At 51.2% G+C, this 12,350-nt stretch overlaps 1 long non-coding RNA gene across 1 annotated transcript; it reads right to left on the bottom strand.

The window, feature by feature from the left end:
- Positions 1–5,608: 5,608 nt before the first annotated feature.
- On the bottom strand, positions 5,609–11,692 carry LOC125122312 (uncharacterized). The gene is made up of 3 exons (XR_007133763.1): positions 11,597–11,692; positions 10,014–10,326; positions 5,609–5,964 (listed from the first exon to the last, which is right to left on the bottom strand). It is a non-coding gene; the product is annotated as an uncharacterized LOC125122312 (long non-coding RNA).
- Positions 11,693–12,350: the final 658 nt, after the last annotated feature.

The raw sequence follows: 12,350 nt of genomic DNA, 5'->3' as shown, positions 1-12,350 counted from the left end.
AGCATCTTTTACTGGGGATCAGTGAAAGGACATTCTAAGGAAACAGCCAAGCTCACTGGTTAAGCCCCCCTTTGGCCAGGTCTGACCCCTGCTTTTCTCAAAGGTAAATATTGACTCTGATAATGGGTGAAAATCAGTCATTTCAAACACTGCCTGATAAACATTCTGGGAGCAGGCTTCATGGGATGCAGTTTTAAATCCAGACTCCAAAACCCTGAATGTACCACCTCATCAATCTCTCACGTGGGTGCTTGCAGACGCTGTGGCTGGTTTCACGGGTTTCCTTGGAATTAGGGAGCCCGACAGTGTTTTAAATTGGCTGTCTCAGATCTCTGCCGTTTGCTTGGGTCCAAATCCCTCTCTTGTGTCTGCAAGTTCAGGAGCCGCGGTGGCCTCCTCATGCCTGCTGGCCAAGGCCATGGCCCAGGATGCACTTAACATGGGGAAACGGCACACAAGTTGGCCTCTGAGGTGGCAGGAAGGAGCTGCCTTTACAGCCCACTTGAGGTAGCAATGGACACACCTCCTGGCAGAGGGTTCCCCCCATATTTGTTGTATTGGGGCGAATGCTTCTGACACAGCGTCGGCAGCCGAGGTCATGGCGGGTCAGATCTGGAAGCTCATTAGAATTCACGCTTCTCTGGATGACAGACCCACAGCTGGGTGCTCCCGGTCTCACAGCAAGTAGATACCAAAGCTGCGCCCGTATTCCTGAGGCTGCCATGCCCCTGCTCGGCCCCCCTGGGATCCTCCAGGCCTTTGAAGAGGAGGAAGCGCTGAGCTGGGTGACGAGAGGCAGGACCTTCCTGCACAGGGTGGGGTGGGTGGCGTGGGAGGAGGAATTCACCAGACTCAGGAACTGCACCTCTTTGCTGTGTCCCCCCCACACTCAACCCCCTAAGATCAGTCAAGGGGAGACAGCTTTCCCAGCACAGTCCCTTCGCTCCCCGACTCACCTACCACTGATGTGGCGGGTGGGCTTCTTCCCCACCCGCTGAGGCGCCCGTGTGTGCATGGACCCTCTGTCAGCTCAAAGATTTCCCCTCCCGGGGCGCAGCCAGTGGGAGCCAGGACAGTCCATTGCAGAGGGCGTTGTCCAGGCCGAAACAGGATCGGAGCACTGTCCCCCGGGGGTGGGTGACAGGAGACCTTCATGGAGGGGAGGGGGGCAGTGGGAGCTGCCATTCCAGCCCCTGATCTTCCAGGGCTATTTCTCAGACTGCACGTCAGGCCACTCAGTCCCTCGGATGGCCGTGTGTCAGTTCCAGATGCAAATAAATCAGAGGAAGGGGGTGTCCAACTTTGCGTCCCGACTGTAAGCGTGGGAATCGTATGGGGGCAGCGCAAGTACTTAGCACATGTTCAAGGATCACCTCATGCATCTCAGCCAAGCAGGGTCTCTCAATTGAGTCACGCCTACAGCAGCCGGGCTGGTCTCAAGACATTCCCAAGGGCGCTAATGACAAGCCCCCAAAAGCCACGTGGCCACCAACCTCCCTGCAACATCAATAGGCTTTTACCTAGAACCTGGACAAGGCTACCCCTGAAAGGGTGTTTGCAAATGAACGGACAATGGAGGGACAGCTGCTCAACAGCACCGATGCAAGGAGAGGGGACAGAGGGTGTGGTACAAGGTTCCATGACTTCCAGAAAGGCAGAGGATTGAAGAGCAGCCACCATCCCTCCATTATTGCTTTTCTCCAGATAAATCCTACCTCTGGCAATTATGGTAATAACCCAAAGGCCTGCGGGCATCGGAAAAAGGGCATAATTTCAGATGTTGGAAGCATTCTCCACCAGGAAAGACTGAAGAGCACGTTCCCAGCCTCCAGGAGGAGAAGAGGAAGATCAGAGCAGGCCCCGAGAGACGGTTCGGGTCAGCGGCAGCCTGGCTGGGAACCTCGGTGTCCACACGGGACGGGCTCTGCCGGGGATGGACGACCAAGCCTGAGCTGCCCTCCTCATCCTAAGACAGGATGCAGCTCACAATACAAAACACAGGCTGAAAGGAGAAGCAAACAGCCTGGCCCTGCCGTCTAAGGCTTGTCCCAGGTGTCTAAATAAGTTCGTAATGAAATCACCCACCCGGTCTTTTTTTCTTCATCCTCGGCTAAAGTGAACACTTATCACAGTGGCACCTTCTTCAAAACAAAGATAAGTACGAGTGGTACACACTGTCGAGGGTGTTTGGTATTTGCTTAGAATCATTTGTGTTTAACCTAAAGAGCCTTCATGAATGGCTGGAGGGTTATGTAAACCCCAACGAAACAAAAAGACACTGACCTGCCTCAGCACGTACTGGGATTTTTTTTTTTTTTCCAGCTGTATCAGTTCCCTAGAGAAACAAAATCCCCACAGCATTTGTCTGCCATTTTTAAGCCACTGGCAGAAAAACGGAGGCGCCGCGATGGCTCCCCCACCTCGGGATGCTCCCCGCCTGCATCCTGATCTGAATCCGTGCGAGTCCTCCTTCATCACACGTCTTCTCTGCTCTTTTCTTCCCTCTGACCACACCCGTTAGCTCAGGGGCTACACCGCCACGAGCCACAGACTCTGCAGATCTCAAGAGTCAGAATCAGGGAATTCCCCACCCTATCATTTTATTGGGGGAAAAAAGAAAAAAATGAAGAGTAAATTAAGTACAGCTCACATTTTCCACACCCTCTGTTGACGCTAGATTTGGGCCAATTCGTCCTACCATGGGTTCTGCGCGTCGAATAATAAACTGAAGGGTTCATTACTGTTGGCTGATAGCGTGTCGTTTCGAGGGGGTCCATTTTTCTCAGCTCGGCTCAAATCACTCTGGCAAGTTTAATCTGGGCCAACAGTTGTGCTGTTTACTGCTGGAATTTCTGTATCTTAAGAGCACCCTGGGAATTTAGCTTAGTGGCTCCGAGATTGACTTACAGCTTGAAACCAGGTGGAAGCGAATGCATGGAACATATACACAAGGACAGGCTGCACACCTCTCTCCCTTCTCGGAGTGTTCCCAGAGGCACGGGGATTGATTTCTGGTTTTCAGGCTGTGCGGAAGTGGCTGTTTGAATCTAGAGAGGCAGAGCGCTCCGCACGCCAGCAGTGCAGTGTGCTGTGTTGGGGAAGGAGTGGGGGCTGGGCCCTGTGATTTGCCGGTCCTGTGATCTTGGGTGGATTCCTTGATCTTTCTGAGCTTTCTTTTCCTCATTTGCAAAATGAGGTTCAGGCATCCTACCTCGGAACATCGTCCTGGGGGTGGGGTGCGGTGAGCTCCTGGGAAAGGTTGCGACTGTCTCTCTGTCTCTGTTCCAAGGGAGCTCCACCTCCCTCTCCAGCCAGACCCCTCTCTTGTGTTTTCTTTCTTACAATGCGTCTTCAATGCTTCGAGCTTGGGAATTGAGAGGGAAATCAGAGTAATCATGACCCCGAACCTTACGAGGTGGCATCATAATGAACAAAGCTTCTTCACAAATTGGACTCATCCTATTCTTCCGAAAGTCTTCAGAAGAAATTGTTATTATCTCTGTAATTTGAAAACGAAACCGGGAGTTTCCATGGTGGCGAGGCGGAAATGAATCTGACTAGGAAGCATGAGGTTGTGGATTCGATCCCTGAACCTCGCTCAGTGGGTTAAGGATCTGGTGTTGCCGTGAGCTGTGGTGTAGGTCGCAGATGCGGCTCGGATCCGGCGTTGCGGTGGCTGTGGTATAGGCCGGCAGCTGTAGCTCCGATTACACACCTAGCCTGGGAACCTCCATACACCATGGGTACGGCCCTAAAAACAAATAAAAAAAGAAAACAGAAAATGAAATCACATCACACTGTTGGAAGCAGCAAAGCAGGGATCTGCTAATCATCACTGTGCTGATGAGGACATGATGACCTTGGGGATGACGCCGCTGCAGCTGCTGCTGAGAATGACACTACTGACCATGACAATGATGCTGCGTGGATGCTGCTGCCGCTGCTGACAGTGACAATGATGCTGCGTGGATGCTGCTGCCGCTGCTGACAGTAACAATGATGCTGCGTGGATGCTGCTGCCGCTGCTGACAGTAACAATGATGCTGCGTGGATGCTGCTGCCGCTGCTGACAGTGACAATGATGCTGCCAGTGACGGTATGTTGATGACAATATCCCCGGAAGCCTGCCTTGCCCCTGACACACTGGTGCGTGTTCAACATTAGCTACTCATTTAATAGAACATCTTATTTGGTAGGACCATTAATATCCTTATTACAGACGAGATCATCATACTTCAGAGAGATCCAAGGTCTCAAAGCAAATGTGGAGCAGAACAGGATTCACGTCCATGCGTGAGACTCCAGGCTCCTTAACACACCGTAGTCAGTTCTCTTTCTACAACCTCAAGTCACAGGGGACATTAGAGAAGAAATAGTCCCTTTGTGGGAGAAGATATTATAAGGAGTATTCTTTAAGGGAAGAGGCAATAAGAACATTCAACACCCCCTCTGGATGTCTGTGAAGCTCAGGCACTGCACTGGACATCGGGAAGCCGGGGAAGGCACCCAGGTGAGAGATGATGGCCAGGTGTTTCAGGTGCTTCTGTTCCTCCTCTATTTCCAGGGTCTTTGCTGCTTGTTCTGCACCAGCCACTGCTCTGATCAGCTCTGCATGGACTCCAGTGATCACGCAGGCACAATCCTACACAAGTCCTGCCTGCTCTCCCCTCCCCCAGTGCCCGTGTAGAAAAACGAGGGGGATTGGAAGTCCCATGGGGTGAATCCTCGACCAGAAGAGGATGGAAGCAGATGGAGGAGTGATCTCCCCTTCCTTCCCCATGATGGATTTTCCCGAGACCCGGGCGTCCCTAGGCCCCTCAGAAAACTGTCCCCTAAGATCTGGAGGTGCAGTTACAACTAAGGAGTGGTCGTCGTGTGAGGCCTCCACCCTCAGACTGGCTCTCCCTTTCCTTTCTGTCCTTACTGTCTTTTCCAGGTACTGTGTACTTCCTCATTGAATAGCAGCAAGTGGGATTCTGCCGGGAGCCTGCTTCCTGGGTCCCCCAGGCCGAGTCTGAGAATTGGAGCGAAGGGAATTGAGAAGAAGCAGGAGCGCACAGTCTGGAAGCCTTGACAAAGTAGAACTACTTCAGGATTGGAGGTCACATAAAGAAAGAGAGTCACGGATGGCTTCCAGGTTAAATTTTAGTTAAATGATGCCTTATTAAAAAAAAAAATTAACAGGGCGTTCCAGACGTGGCTCAGTGGAAACAAATCTGACTAGTAGCATCCATGAAGATGTAGGTTTGATCCCTGGCCTTGCTCAGTGGGTTAAGGATCCAGCGTTGCTGTGAGCTCTGGTGTAGGTTGCAGACGTAGCTCAGATCTGGTATTGCTGTGGCTGTGGCGTAGGCCGGTGGCTACAGCTCCGATTCGACCACTAGCCTGGGAACTTCCATATGCAGCAGGTGTGGCCCTAAAAAGACAGAAAAAAAGTTAAAAAAATTAACAAAAGGCAAATTTATTAGCATCCACCATCCTGGATCATCTGAAGAGGTCGAGTTGATAATCTGTGTCCTAAAAGTGATCCTGGGATGTGGCTGTGGGGTAGAAATAAGAACTTCTAACGTTTGAATGGAGCCCTGTAATTCAGAGGGACCATCCATCCACTGAATCTCGTTTAATTCCTACAAATTCCCCGTGACATAGTGAGGCAGAGATTATTGATGCCGTTCCTACAGGAAAACCCTGAGGCAAAACGCACTTCTTGGCTGAGAATAGGCAGCTTATGCACAAGCTGCGCATGTCCACGCCTGGCCCTGGGCCCCTTGACCGCATCAGCCTGGGTGCACACCACCGTCTCATTGATGCTGCTTTTTCCTTCGAGCTCTCGTCTCCTCCACGGTCTCAAGGAAACAGATGCTGCAGGTCTTCATGAGCATGGCTTGGGCTCATGATTTCCCCCTTCAGTGAAATCCCCACAAAGAGTCTCAATCCTGGGTCTGGTCTTTGTTTAATTTTTTCCTGTGCATAAAAGAGTGGATTATATTATGTTCATTGATTGAAAAATCCAATATTGTGAACAATTCCAGTCTTCCCTAAAGTGATCTACATGTTCAAGAGAATCCCAACCATGGAACAAACTGTTTATAAAAATGTGCAAATTCAAAGGACCAAGACAGCCGAGGCCGCCTTGAAGAAAAACAAAATTACTCAACCTACACTACCTGATATCAGGACCTAATTACAAAGTTATACTAATGAAAAGAATGCAGTATTGGTCAGAGGATGTATAAACAGACCAGTGGAAGAGAATGGAGAACCAGAAACAGACTAATGCATCTATTATCCCGCATTAGCCTGTATACACACACACATACCACATCTTCTTAACCATTCATCAGTTGATGGACCCGTAGGTTGCTTCCATATCTTAGCAATTGTAAATAATGTTCAAGGTGGGGGAGGTGCAAGGGACTCTACCTGCTGATGGGGGAGTAGCAAGGTCATGGGCATCTAAAATACTGCACAGGTGAACCTAGCTAGAGAACCGAAACAGACTCACAGACATAGACAGCAGACTTGAGCCTGCCAAGGGAGAGTGGGTGTGAGCGGTGGACTGGGAGTCTGGGGTTCGTAGATGCAAACTATTCCATTTAGAATGGATGAGCAATGAGGCCCTGCTGTCCAGCACAGGGAATATACCCAGTGTCTTGTGATGGAACATGATGGAAGATAGCATGAGAAAAATAATGCATTCGTATGTATGACTGGGTCACTCTGCTGTACAGCAGAAATTGGCAGGACATTGTAAAGCAATTATACTTTAATAATTTTTTTTTAAAGAGCACGTGGCATGGTAGATAATACTGCATCCTCTTAGGACCAAAACTGCCACACTAGCTTTTACCTTCCTACGGCCCAGGTCACCCCACAAATCACCTCATTTGGCATTTTTTACATGGCAGGAAGCATTCTTACTTGGAGGGTTCCTATCATATGTGCTGAGTTCTGTGCTGACTCCCTTCATGTAGAGTTTCTCAATTACTGTGACTTAGATTTTCAAACTAATTTTCTCCAGACTTAGTCTGTGGGTTCATTTGAACCGTCTGCAGGATGCAGGACTCCCTGACAGGTGGGACCCGTCTGGCTGTCCTCCATAAGCAGGGATGACCCTAAACGTCTCTTTATCTCTGGAAATCCAGGTGATGGACTTACATTCCCACGGGGGCTCACTTCACACGCTCATTCATTCGGCTCCCCTGGAGGATGGAGGCTTATCTCTTTAGTGATGCTTTTATGACTGAAAAGAAATCATTTCTATGCCTCGGGGTACCCACTTAAAACACGTACAGACAGAAGATATTGGAGGGGCAGCTCCTCGGCAAGACCTGCCTATTCAGCTGTAAAACACCCTCCAGAGCTATTCAGAAATTGCAGACAGTGGTGGTGGCCTCATGATGTCTGTGCAAGAACAGATGACAGATGCACCCAGAGGCTTAAGGGCGTCTGTGCTGAAGAGCAGCCCAGGCGGGACTGCCCTGTCTTACCCCTTCTGAAAACGCTTGACTGTGATGAGTCAAGAGTAAAACAAAAAGCCATGTGCACCAGAGCAACTCTGCTGCAGTCAAACAGCAGATGTGGGAACATCTCTGCCGTCCAAGGATCGATCACCAAAAGTCAGAGAAAAGACATGTCCCCTGAGGCAAGGGGAATATTCTAGAACCTTCTACATCTCAGGAAGACTTCAGGGAGGTCAGGGGAAAGGTCTGGAGACGCCCCTTGTTTCCAAGAGGTGCAACTTGCTAAGAAACACCTCTGAAAACTTGAACCACTTTAGGAGTAGTCCAGTTATTTTCAACTGAGGACACAGAGGCCCAAGGACAGAGGTGACTAGACCAGTATCAGCGCCCCGGCCTGTGGCAGAGTCTGCCACCAGTTTTCCTAATCTCCAGTTCGAATCTCTTTCCAAACACCAGCTTCCCCATCCCTCCAAATTCTGACGTTTCTGCCTGGTAAACGTCACCTTGTGACCCTGAAATGGGGAAACAGACACCCTAGCTGGCTTGGGGCTTGGGTTAGAGGGTGAAAGGGGGTGATGGGTAACCAAGGCGGCTGCACAGGGTTAGGGGCTCCTCAAGAGTTCTGAGGCAGGCTCAGGCTGGGAGGTATGGGACGGGGGGTGTCTAACTGCCCCTCCCCTCACTGAGGGGACAGGGAACTGCTCTCCAGCAAGGGCACCTGTATCGCCTGGTGGGGAGGGCGCTGCCACGGTCGGACATCTGGAGACACCCAACTTCTTCATCCTCAGAACCTGGTCTCCCAGAAAATGGAGACAGAAAGCCAGGAAGTCCAATGGACGGCGAGGTCCTGGCTGGATCCATCTGTGGAAACATGGCCAAGCAGGAAGAGGAAGCAGGAGCCTGGGCCCTGGGGACAGTTTTGCAGAAAAGGATTGTCCTTAATTTGAGATTACAGCACATCTCCTTTGTGTCCCCTAGAATCTGCCAGTGGATGGGTTTGTGCAGCATGAAAAAAATGTATGGCTGAGAGCAGAATGGCCCTAGCCTGTCTGTTTGGGACTGTGGGTTGGCAGAAGACCAAGAGATGCAAGGCAGGGCTGAGTCCTCTGCGTCAGGGTCTGGGGTGGGGGTGGGGTGGCTTGGGGGAAGGAAAGAGGAAGAGGAGCCCAAGGAGCATCAGCTTTGGGCATGGCCTGAAGGCTCTTGAGCGAACACAGTCCAACAGGCTTCGATGCCTGGAAACCTGGACCACAATCCTGTTCGGGATCCTAAATATTCAGTCAGATCTGCGCCTTGTTGGGGGTGGGAGGGGGGTGGATACAAGGGGAAGGGGTGGAGCTCTCTTGGAAGCCACTGGGGTGGGGGAGGCAGCCCCCAACATGCTCCTTTCAGTGGAGGCTGCGCTCCTGGGAGTCGCCCACCACTTGCAGAGCTCATTGCCAGGAAGGAGGGTTGAGTCAATGGTGCCTCCACCTAAGGGTCCAGGGCCCCCATGGCCACACTCGTTGATTAGAAGCCTGGTCTGGTTTATGGTAATGAGGCTCAGGAGCCTTCTACCAGTCAGGACAGAGCCCCAAGGTCCACGGCCGTCTTTGCAGAGCGGGCATTTAGCCAGGACAAGTCCTGGCTGGATAAACACTCATTGCACCAAAAAGCAGGAATTCTTTTTTTTTTTTTCATTTTAGGACCACACCTGTACCATATGGAAGTTCCCAGGCTAGGGGCTGAGTCAGAGCTTCAGCTGCTGGCCTGTACCACAGGCACAGCCACATGGAATCGAAGACTCGGCTGTGACCAACACCAAAGCTTGAGGCAATGGTGGATACTTAACCCACTGAGCGGGACCAGGGATTGAACTTGCATCCTCAGGGATACTAGTCAGGTTCATTACTGCCGAGCCACAATGGAAACTCCCCCCAAAGCAGGAATTCTGTATCTACTATTTCTCAACAGAACCTCACAGCTGGCGTATCCTCCCCCCTCCTCTCTCTCTTTTTCATCCTACACCCTCCCCATTAGAGAAATTTTCTTTCAAATAGCTTCTGAACATCAACTTTCTCTCCAAAGCCTCTGTATCTGTTAGGAATGAGTTTGTATGCAAGTAACAAAAATACCTAAGAGTGGCCTAAACCAGCGGGGTGGAGTTTTTCCCAGAGCAGGATGCCTGGACAGCAAACCGGGGCCAGGGCAGCTCACCCATGTCATCGAAGCTCTTTCCGTTTCACCTCCTTAGTATACTGGTTTGCTGGGTCACAGTCACAAGAGGGCTGCCCCAGCACCAGCCATCAAGACCACGCGTGAGTTAGAGGGGGAGGTGTCATGTTCGTCCCTTTCATCAGGAAAGTGGAAGTTTTTCCAGAAGTAACTCCAGACCCCAGCATTACAGTTACATCTTTGTGGCAACGCGTGCTCACGCAAGGCACTGCTAAATCAATCCCCTTCATTTCTGAGCCTTCCTTGCAGTTAGGTTGAAACTACATGGCAAGTTCTGCGCAATAGACAGTGGGCAAAAGTGACACATGGCACTTGACAGCCATGGCAACTACCAACCTGAAAGGTCCTCCATCTTCCTCATTCCTGTGGTGGCAGCCTCAGGAATTGAATGTTCCAGATGGGCAGAAGGAAGAGAGCTCCCAAGGGACACTGTGGAACAGAGTCCCCAGTAGACCCACAGCGGCGTGCACCATGAGTGAGCACAACACCCTGTTGTGCTAAACTACTAATAAGCCAGGGGCCGTGTGTGACCGCAGCATATCCTGTCCTGTCCTGGCTCACAGGGTCTCGTCCTCCGCAACTCCATCACACAGCCACCCCTTGCTGAACGCAGGCTGGAACGTAAGCCTTTGGCTCTCTCAGTCTCCACCTGCAGTCAGGAAGCAGAGGAGCCAGCTGGGATGAGTGTGAGGTTTGCCAAACCACAGCTTCCCAGGTTGGTCCCGCGGTACTGTCCCCATGTGGCTAAGATCAGCAATAAACCAACTCAGGGAGTTCCCATTGTGGCTCAGTGGGTTAAGAAGCCAAAATAGTGTCTTTGAGGATGTGGGCTTGATCCCTGGCCTCGCTCAGGACTGGATGGTGCCATGAGCTGCAGTGTGGGTTGCAGATGCAGCTCCAATTCGACCCCTAGCCCAGGAACGTTTGTATGCTGCAGGTGTGGCCCAGAAAAGAAAAGAAGAGAAAAGAAAAGAAGGAAGGAAAAAGAGAAAGAAAGAAAGAGAGAGAGCGAAAGAAGGAAGGAAGGAAAAGAGAGAGAAAGAAGGAAGGGAGGAAGGAAAAAGAAAAAGAAAGAAAGAAAGAAAGAAAGAAAGAAAGAAAGAAAGAAAGAAAGAAAGAAAGAAAGAAAGAAAGAAAGAAAGAAAGAAAAGAAGGGAACAGACAGACTAAAATGTACACACATACAAACACGATTGTGCACGCAGACATACTTGCATATACTCCCACACATACACTCCTACTCTCTCCCACAAACACACACTCATTTGCACACACACATACTCACACGCAGATACTCAGATGCACACTCAGACACAAGTGATAAAGAAATCTCTCAACAGCAGAGTCTAAGAGAAAAAGGGTTATTTTCCTGTCACCTCCCCAAACTTTCTTCCTGACTTTGGAAAAAGCCACAGCGTCTCAACTTTGAGGTTTTCCAGCTCACTATCCAAATAAAGAACAGTTCTGTTAAAATACTGTCAGGCGGGAGTGGCGAGGTGAGCACAGGAAGCCAAACCTATCGCTGGTTTGGAACCAGCCCCCTGAGCTGCAAAGCGGAGCAAAGACAGAGATGAAATAACAGCTGTGTTTGGAGAACACAACAAGCCTGGGTTGAGAGCTAACCTTGGCCATGATCTTGAAGATGAGGAAGGGGAAGTTCGTGGCCTCTGTGAGGTCACTGACTAAGGCTGCCTGGTAGGGAAAGACCTGGGGATTTCAGTGAAATCCTCAATTCAGAGAGTGAGTGAAGGCAGATGATTCACGTTGGGCGGAGATGCTCAGGCAGACAGAGCCACCGACAGCGGAGGCGGCTGCGAGGAGCTGACCGCAGGCCGGAGAAGGGGGGTCTGGCGGGGGGAGCTTTGTGGGCAGGGTCCGGGGAACCCCTGGTTACAGTCATGGCAGGTGGGACATCTTACCAGGAGGGGGTCCAACAGGGCCCAGGGCAACGGCGGCTGCTTCTTCAGAGGACCTCGTCTTCTCTGGAAGACGCCGGTGAAGCCAAACCAGCAGAGAGCTGGGCTGGGGCTGGAAAAACAGGCCCGTCTCCCAGGAGATAGCATCCCAGGCACACCAGTGTCCCTGGACGCCCTTGTCCTGCGGTGAAAGGCTGTGTCCTTCAAAGCCACTGTGGGTTTTCAAGGTGGTGACGGGAAGGGCCAGGACGAGTAGATGCTGACAGCCCTCGCCCCTTGCCCCTCTCCTCCGGGAGATGAAAGAATTACACTCTGGGAAGTGCAGCCTCCCCTGGCTGGGGACCTGGGTGAGCTTTATTAAGAAGACAGCACATTCTCTCTCCTTTTTTTTTTTTTTTTGTCTTTGGTCCTTTTAGGGCCACACCCGTGGCATATGGAGGTTCCCAGGCTAGGGGTCAAATTGGAGCTACAGCCACCAGCCTACATCACAGCCACAGCAATGCCAGATCGGAGCCGCGTCTGCGAACTACACTATGGCTCATGGCAACGCCGGATCCTTAACCCACTGAGCGAGGCCAGAGATAGAACCCGCAGCCTCATGGTTCCTAGTCGGATTCGTTTCCGCCACGCCATGCCGGGAACTCCAAGCTGGCATGTTCTTGAATCCAGGTCCCATCTTTTGGCTTCCCAGGCACAGCCGGCCCTGGGGGCGTGCAGCCTCACCCACATCCTCTTTGTCTGGCAGGCAAAGGCCAAG

Source organism: Phacochoerus africanus, chromosome 3 (assembly GCF_016906955.1).
Source record: "Phacochoerus africanus isolate WHEZ1 chromosome 3, ROS_Pafr_v1, whole genome shotgun sequence".
In the NCBI taxonomy this organism is placed as follows: Eukaryota; Metazoa; Chordata; class Mammalia; order Artiodactyla; family Suidae; genus Phacochoerus; species Phacochoerus africanus.
Note: the sequence above shows the minus strand (reverse complement) of the source record. Positions and strands in the feature narration are given on the sequence as shown.